Here is a 9,009-nt window from a genome sequence, read left to right as displayed (position 1 = left end):
ATTTTAAACCCTTTGGGAATACATAGTCCCCATATACTTTTGAAGAAATGAACTTCAAACTTTACTCTTTACTCTTTACTCAACTTGAACTTTAAGTCTTAAAACAAAGTTAAAACGTTTGTGAAAGACTTTTGAAAACTTTATAAACTTTGCTTTGACTTGCTTCTTAACGTCTAGAGTTTGACTCTTAGCTTCTATGACTTTGTATCTTAACTTTCCTTGAATTGGATTATGGATTCAAGGCTCATGATCTCATGTTTATGGATGATTTCATGGTGTTTAGATGTACCTTAGAGTATTGGAATCAACTAGAAAACATAGGTACATTGCTAAGGAACAAGTACTAAAAGGTGGGGAACGAATGGGGAATTGGCGTCCCTGGAGTTCTGAGAGGCGCAGGGCGCCAGCCCTCAATATTCAGAGACCAGTCTGGGGAGCGCTGGCTGGCACGGCGCCCCAACGGTGAACATTCAGAGACCCCTTTGGGACGCGCTGGCTAGCGCGACGCCCCACCCTTTTCCCCAGAAAATTCTGACTTTTCTCTTTCGTTTTTCATCTCTAAACTTCCATGGTTCTTTTCCCAAAAACTTAGTATCATTTGTACCCTCAATACCAAATAGATTTAACTCGAAAAACAACCCGGAAACACGAATCAAATCAACACTAGGCATTCAACAGTCAACCAACAAGAATTCAACAATGTTCTTCAAGAACTTCACTTTCTTAACATTCAAACAACTCCAATTTTGCTGAATTGAAACAAGTTTGGCGTGTGGGTGAACTAACCAAAACACTAATGTGATCTCACATACCTTGTAGGGATCACCCCCGATGAATTCCACTCGCAAAGCTTGAACGTTCTTGGCGATTTCTTGATTTCTCTCCTCTTTTCTTTACTTTCTTCTCCTCTCCAAGCCCTAGCGTAAATTCTATTTTTTCTAAACTGAATAAAGTCTTGTTTTACCCCAATTAATTCCTAAAAACGAATTAGTATAATTAGGTAAGGAAAAGACTAATTTACCCTTCCAAAACCCGGATTAGACTTTCCTTAATCCAACAGCCCAACTTCCAAAGGGCATAACTTACTCATACGAACTCGAAATCGCGCAAACTCGGCGGCATTGGAAATATCATTCCAAGAGCTTTCCAACCATATATGGAACTACACCTAACTCATTCTGAGCTAGGATTTATGGTCGTTTGAATTTTACCAAAAACTCACTTTAACTTACTTAAAATTTTCCAGATTTCTTTATACTTTCCAAAAATGACTATTTCCAGATTTTAAACTTCTTTTTAGTTCTTTCTAGTTGCGAGATGTTACAATATCTCCCCCTTGGGAACATTCGTCCTCGAATGAGATTACTCTTACTAGGCTTAGGGTGCAACATCAAACTCAAACACCCAACAAGAACATGCGAACAAACAACATGCTCATTCACAATTTAGAGAGAACTAAGAAGAAAAGTAGTACCTTGATCTGCACTTTCTTCGGATACCAAGAGATGTGAATATCTCTTCTTCATGTCCTCTTCAGCTTCCAAAGTAGCTTCTTCAACAAATTGGTTCCTCCAAAGGACCTTGACTGATGCTACCTCTTTTGTTCTCAACTTGCGAACTTGGCGATCTAGAATCTGGACAGGAATCTCCTTATAGGATAAGCTACCCTTGATCTCAATGTCTTCAGTTGGTATGAGCAATGAAGGATTGCCCATGAATTTCTTCAACATGGAGATATGAAATACCGGATGAACCGCTGTTAATTCTTGTGGCAGCTCCAACTCATAAGCTACATTGCCAATACTCTTGGCTATGCGATAAGGTCCAATATACCGGGGACTAAGTTTCCCCATCTTACCAAACCTCATAACACCCTTCATGGGTGAAACTTCCTGATCTAGGAGTTATGTTCATTTGTAGTTGACCAAAAACTCACTTTAACTTACTTAAAAATTTTCCAGATTTCCTTATACTTTCTAAAAATGACTATTTCCAGATTTTAAACTTCTTTCTAGTTCTTTCTAGTTGCGAGATGTTACACTAGTCACATGAGAAGGAAATCAGCGAGGACGTGGAGGCCAGGGAAATGATAATGCAGGTAGGGGAGCAATGCCGCCAGGCAAGGTGGTTGCCCGTCAAGATGACAAGGCTCAGTTTTATGCCTTTTTGGGCAAGATCGAGGCTGAGAGGTATGATGCAGTGATCAGAGGTACTATTCTTGTCTGTGACCGAATGGCTACTATTTTGTTTGATCCGGGTTGTACTAATTCATATGTGTCAGTTCAGTTTGCCTTTGGATTTGATGCGGTTTGTGATGTGCTTGATGCCCCCCATCCATGTTTCTACCCCAGTTAGAGAGTCAGTCATAGTCACTCAGGTATATCGTACTTGTCCTGTCCTGTTTATGAGTTTTCAGACTTGGGCTGATTTTGTCATTCTGGATATGACTGACTTTGATATAATCTTAGGCATGACTTGGTTGTCCCTCTATTATGTTGTGCTTACTTGAAATGCTAAGTCGGTAACTCTAGAGATCCCGGGTAGGGAAAGGTTAGAGTGGGAAGGGGTGTACAAGCCTAAGTCAGCTAAGGTCATATCTTTCGTGATAGTCGCTTTTATTAACTTATGCTTACTTTAAAATATTTTTGGATATACGGTTATATGCTACAGTTTGCTCATATATTTTATTGTTGAAATTTATTAATCTCAAATCGGATGCATAACTGCATTCTCAATTTTTGAGGTATAATTACTATGAAGCATACCTACTTTCTTCTCTCAATTGCATCACATTCTTTACTGAAACCACATTCTTTATTGAAACCTTATTGTTATTTATTACCCTTTTGTAAAGAATTTTTTTTAATACTTGTGTGATGTTAGAGAGATGTTTATTTATTACTTTTTGGGCTAATTCACATATCCTTCTTATCCCTTATTAAAGATGCATTAATCAATTTAAAAGCTATAAATTTTAGATTTAGGCCAAAGACAATTCTATGACTATCAAAACATAACTCCATTAGTTTCTAAGTAACATTTTTAATCAAAAGTTTTGGGCTTAACTTAACACTTTATTGACATACCAATCTATAAAGTAAGACAAATACACTACGTTAAAAGTGATCATTAGCGGTAATTAATTAACGGTAATAGCTTAATTGCCGCTAAATATATATTTTTAGCAGCAATTAGAACTCTTTGTATATGTACCTAACGCCTTTAGCAATATTGGTTCTAATGGCACTTAACTAATGCGGTAAAGACTTTAGTATTCTTTATTATTGTCAATACTTTTTGCCGCTAAAAGTTGTTTTTGTTGTAGTGATATTATAGGATATTCTCTCCAATGTAGAGAAAATCACCTATTTAATTACACGAATAGCTTGATTCTAACACCATTAAATAAACACCAATTAACATGAAAATAAGATACGATTTAGCACCTACGTGGATTAAATACTCAGCATCCTATTTGTTTCCTTCAACAAATTATTCATAGAAAACAAGCTTTTAAAAACTCTTTAGAAATTGTCAGTAAAAAAATTGAAGTTAACATATATCTCACAAAATAATGTGTATGACATGAATCATATAAAAAGGCTTACACCATAATATTTTGAATAACCTATTGCTCACCATAAACATGTCAAATGATTCATGACCAAATAAACTTGACTTATATAAAACATAAAAATAAAAATAATAACTAGAGAAACGAAACTTCAAAGCTAATAACCAAACTAGCAGTCGTAAACAAGATTTCAATCCCAACTTCCTGCTCAATTGATTTTTTCTACTCTTGCGCTAATCTCTTTTTTTCTCTTTGCATGTGTTTTTTTTTTTTGCCTTTTCCTATACTATACGTGTGTTTTTATAATAAGGTTTTGGGTGTTAGTTGATACTAATTAAAGAGAACGTGAGGGAGTGGGGAATGGGATTTAGTTGAAGATTAAAGGTATTTGGTTGAGAGTTTCTAGGGGGAGAAAAGTAGAAAAGAAAAGAAAAAATTTATTTTTTTTTAAAAAAGTGAAAAAACGTGTGTGTGTGTGGGTGGGGGGGGGGGGGGGTTTATGGGAGACGGGGGGGGGGGGGGGGGGGGGGGAGTATTTACGTGAAACACAAAAATAAATAAATGGGAAGAGGATTTTTAGGAGGAATAAGTTATCGGAGTTTGAGAGTAATTAGGATAAAGGGCGAGGTAATTTGATTTTTTTTAGGACTCTTTTTCTCTTGTTTTCATAATATATAATATTAATTTTAGACTAGGTAATAGTTGAAGGATTAATTAAAATAAAAATACAACTAACAAATACATTAAATTCACAAGTTTATTTATTAAAATTTTAAACATAAAGAGACCATATAATTTGTTGTGATTTTTAGATTTTTTTTTAAAATTTAAAATAAATAAATAAATAAAACTACCAAACTAATGCTAAAAAATTGTGTAAAATCTTATGTTCAGTCAAAAATCACATGTCTACAAGAATTGAGTTTCTTTCAGTATTTTCTTTGAACTATTTTGGCAAACTACTGTTATTTTCAGACTGTTTTCAGACAATTTTGATTATACTTGGCAGGACCCGAGTCTACACCTTGGACGTGGCCGGCATTCGAGAACCATTGTTGGTCCCCAAGTGAACCCTCATCCTGGCTGACTATAAGCGGAAGACTAACTCAAGCATACAAAGCTTAAAACTGAAATAAATTCAGTAACTCAATAGATGAACTCAGAGTTTGTAAAAACAACTCAAAGAAGATACATACTGAAACTACTCAACTTTGTCTATCTATGAAGCCTCTACTATTACAGAAGGATATCGGGATAAAACCCACGACATCTCAAAACTAATAATTGTAAGGTAAAGGTGAAGTCCTCCGGCATATAAGAAGGCTCACCAAAGCTGACTGGAACTGCAAGTGGCATCAACGAAGTTTCTGTTGATAACCCTGAATACTTGTATCTGCATCATAAAATGATTCAGGCCAAATGGCGTCAGTACAATGAATGTACGAGCATGTAATAGGAATTCTAAACCATAAACATAAGCTTGAACTGATGGAAAATAAACATACTTACCTCTTGTCAACTCAACTCAATGAAACATAGTTCCCCTCAACTCAGAGAAATAGGGCTCAACTCAAAAATAAGATACTCAACTCAGAGAAATATAATTCAACTTAACTCAAAGAAATAGGGCTCAACTCAACAATAAGGTACTCAATTCTGACTCAAGATACTCAACTCAAACTCAATATACTCAACAACAATAAAAGATGCAATATCTGGAAAGCTTTTAAAACAATAGATAATAACTCAGTTGTATCCAAAAATACAATAATAACTCAATCGTATGAAAATACAATAATAACTTATTGTATATAAAAATACAAAGTAACTATGTGGGAGATTCTCTAACCGACAACCATCAGTATGAGCTATGTGATGATACAACGTCTAGCCCACACTGCCAGAACTGCCATATAATTTGCCAGGATATAGAACCTACTCACTAAGTGAATCCACTAGTCTATGCTAAAAAGCAATAACGAATCATCTAAAAAGTATGACCCTTTCTACCCACGTTAGCTACATGGTTTATGGGGGCAGTGAGTTGTTAGAACTCTCCTCCATATCGGTGCTCAATATTACTCTGAAAATATAACTTAGCTCATTATGGTTAAAAACATAACTCTTTCTGTGTTTTGAGATTATTACTTAAAAATCTTTCTCTTAAAAGAGATGGTACTCAAACTGCTCAAAACTCTTTTGAAAATCTCAGTTTACTCCTCTTTTAAATGTAAAAACATTTACTCTTGGGTGTACTTAGTTCCCATATATTCATTTGAAAGAATATGAACTCAGCTCTACTCTTTCTCAACTCAGTGCTCAAGTCTTTAAAATAAGTTTTAAATTAATTTTTAAAAAGACTTCTTAAAATAGGGTTCATGCCGAATTATGAACATGAACAACTCAATTCAAGGTTTTCAATAACCATGCATAAAACTCAATACATGGAACTCAACAACTCCAGGACTCAAGAAGTCAATGATACTACTCATCTCAAGAATGCTCGACTCGAAGGGTTCATGCGGAATTTATGGGCATGAACTACTCAACTCAAGGACTCAATGATACTCTCATCTCAAGACTGCTCGACTCATAGGGTTCATGAGGAATTATGGGATGAACTACTCAACTCAAGGACCTTCATGGTTAACATGTAGTAGTCCCATGATTAGGAATATAATCCCAAAATAATTAGGAACTCAATACTAAAGACTTAGAACTTGAAGATACTACTCCTCTCAAAGAAAATCAAGTTATGGAGTTCACGCGGAATTATGGACATGAACGACTTGACTCAAGGATCTCAATGATAATGTTGACTCATGAATACATTATCTCCCTCCTCATACTCACTTACTCGAGTCTTGAAATAATTTAAAAGTTATTGTAGAAGACTCCTCGAAAAGACTCAAAGGGACCTTCTCAAACTTTACTCAAATCGATAGTTAATCTCAAAGGATTCACAATTTAACTCATAGACTTTCTTAAACTCTACTCTTGACTCTTTCTTGAATTTGAATTATGAATTCAAGGATCATCACTTGATATATAGGATTTCTTGATGATTGAATATAGGTTGGATAGTAAAAATTACTAAGAGAGCGAAGACATGTTTTGAAAGATCGAATATGGAACGAAGAATAGAGGAGGAAAATACCTAACGTCCCTAGCGCAGCAGTGGCGCACCACTCCAGCCCTCAGTTGACTGAGGCTGGTCTGAGGCGCACTGCAGGCGCAGGGTGCCAGCCCCTCAGGTGAAATAGGGGCGCGCCTCCCAGCCACGTTCCAGACAAATTCGATGAACTTTTCTTCAATTTTTCCAGCCCTACCTCGTCTAAACTCGAATGATTTCCTCCAAAATATTTTGGATCCTTAAACCCAACCTAATTACAGTGAATTCTACACCAAAAACCCACCAAGAACAACACTCATTCGCAACTCTCACCTCAAGAACTCAACAAGAACTTCATTATAAAAAATGAAGCACAAACTTCAAGAACTCAACAAGATTATCAATATACTAAATCTCATGGATGAAATTCATAAAAGAAACTCATGATTGCCGTGTGGGTGAACAAACCCAACACTATGGAAGCTTACATACCTCAAAGAACTACGTTCTTGGCGAAATCTTGAATTTCTTGAACGAACGCTTGAAACTTCCCTCTTTTCTCCTCTTTTCTCCTCTTTTCTCTTCTTGAACTCTCTTCTAAAACCTTAAGCGTAATTACGGTTTGTAAAACTTAACCAAATCATTTTAGACCCCTAAATATTACTAGAAGCCGTCTTAAGCTGATGGGGTAAGGAAAAGACCAAAATACCCCTCATATTTTCGGGTAACTTTTCTTAATTGGACAGTCAGACTTCAAACGGTCATATCTCCCTCGTACGAGCTCAAAAATTAGCAAACTCGGTGGCGTTGAAAAGAGGATTCCAAGACCTTTCATTTGATATCTTATGGGTCTCCTAACTCATCATGTGTTCAAAGTTATGGTCATTTGAAGTTGACTCAAACTTAAAAGAACCTAGAAATGACTTGAAGGAATTTTCTTTAGTTCTTTTTGAAACTCAAGGTACTACATCTAGCGACCTTAAAGCTTAAGAAAATTTTAAATTCCTCTGTTAAATCTTATTCTCAACGAAGAATGGCTCAAATCTTAGCTCACAAATTTTCCGGGGTGTTACAGTACTATTTTGAAATAGTTTGAGCTTTCAGAAGTTTTGAGACTTTTGAATTTAATTTTGTTTTAAAGATTAAATCTGCTTGAGTTAGTCTTCCGCTAAGTATTCAAGCCTGCCAAGGGTTTGCTTGGGGAGCTCAAATCTGTTTGAGTTAGTCTTCCGCTAATTAGTCAATCGTGCTAAGGGTTCGCTTGGGGATCAACAATGGTTCTCGAGTGTTGGCCACGTCCGAAGCGTAGGCTCGGGCGTGACATGTATTTTAGCTAGTTTTGCCTTGTTTATAAGATTTCTTGTTGAGTACCATGTTGGTTGGTACTCACTCCTTGCTTCTACATTTGTGTAGATTCCGAGCCAACATCCGTGTGATTTCTCTCCTTTTTGTTACATATGAGGCTTTCTGAGGATACGTTGAGAGGTAGTTGTTTCTCATCCTAGCAGACTTTCTTCTTCCTTTATGTTTATGCTTTGTTCTACTTGAGATACAAATACATCGAGACTTTTAATTACCTTTAATATTCCACACTTATACATTAGTGGCTTGTACACGTGACAATTAGATTTTGGGGTTATTTTAAAATGAATAAGTTTTTCATTCTTATGTTATTCTTGTTTTACTTTCGCATTTCTTTCATTATTGTTGGATTGAGGCTGACTTGTCTTGATAGGAATAGACGAGTGTCATCGCGTTCATTTTTGGATCGTGACAGAATTGAAGATGGGGATAAGAATTTTACCTTTGACGAGTGGGACAAAGAAAGAAAAAGGAGAAAGATCTGGGGGCAGTGGGAGGAGTTTTACAGTAAGAAGGAAAAGGAATAGGTACAATTAATAGAGGGAGGTTAAAAAGTGTCAATTTAAGAGACATGACCTTTGAATTTTTTTTAAGCAAATAAAATGCAAAAAAAAGAAAATAGAATAAAGAGGGTTCCGCTTTCTTAGGGCACCACATAGTGGGCTAAAGATTCTCTTATATATATATATATATATATTGTCACACCCCGAGCCTATACCCTGGGAGGGACTGACACTCGAGAACCATTGCTGGCCCCAAACGAACCCTTGGCTTGGCTTACTTCTCAGCGGAAGACTTACTCATGATAAAAAATACTTTAAAAAGTAAACTGAAATCTGAATAGATAACTTAGAATGTATAATTAAACATTCACTAGCCAAAAATGGCACTCAAGTCTCAAACATCAAAACATAAATGGAAAGACTCAAGAACTAACATCAACTATCTGTCTATGAAACCT

The sequence above is a fragment of the Solanum tuberosum genome, unplaced genomic scaffold (genome assembly GCF_000226075.1).
Source record: "Solanum tuberosum cultivar DM 1-3 516 R44 unplaced genomic scaffold, SolTub_3.0 scf00065, whole genome shotgun sequence".
NCBI lineage: Eukaryota > Viridiplantae > Streptophyta > Magnoliopsida > Solanales > Solanaceae > Solanum > Solanum tuberosum.
Note: the sequence above shows the minus strand (reverse complement) of the source record.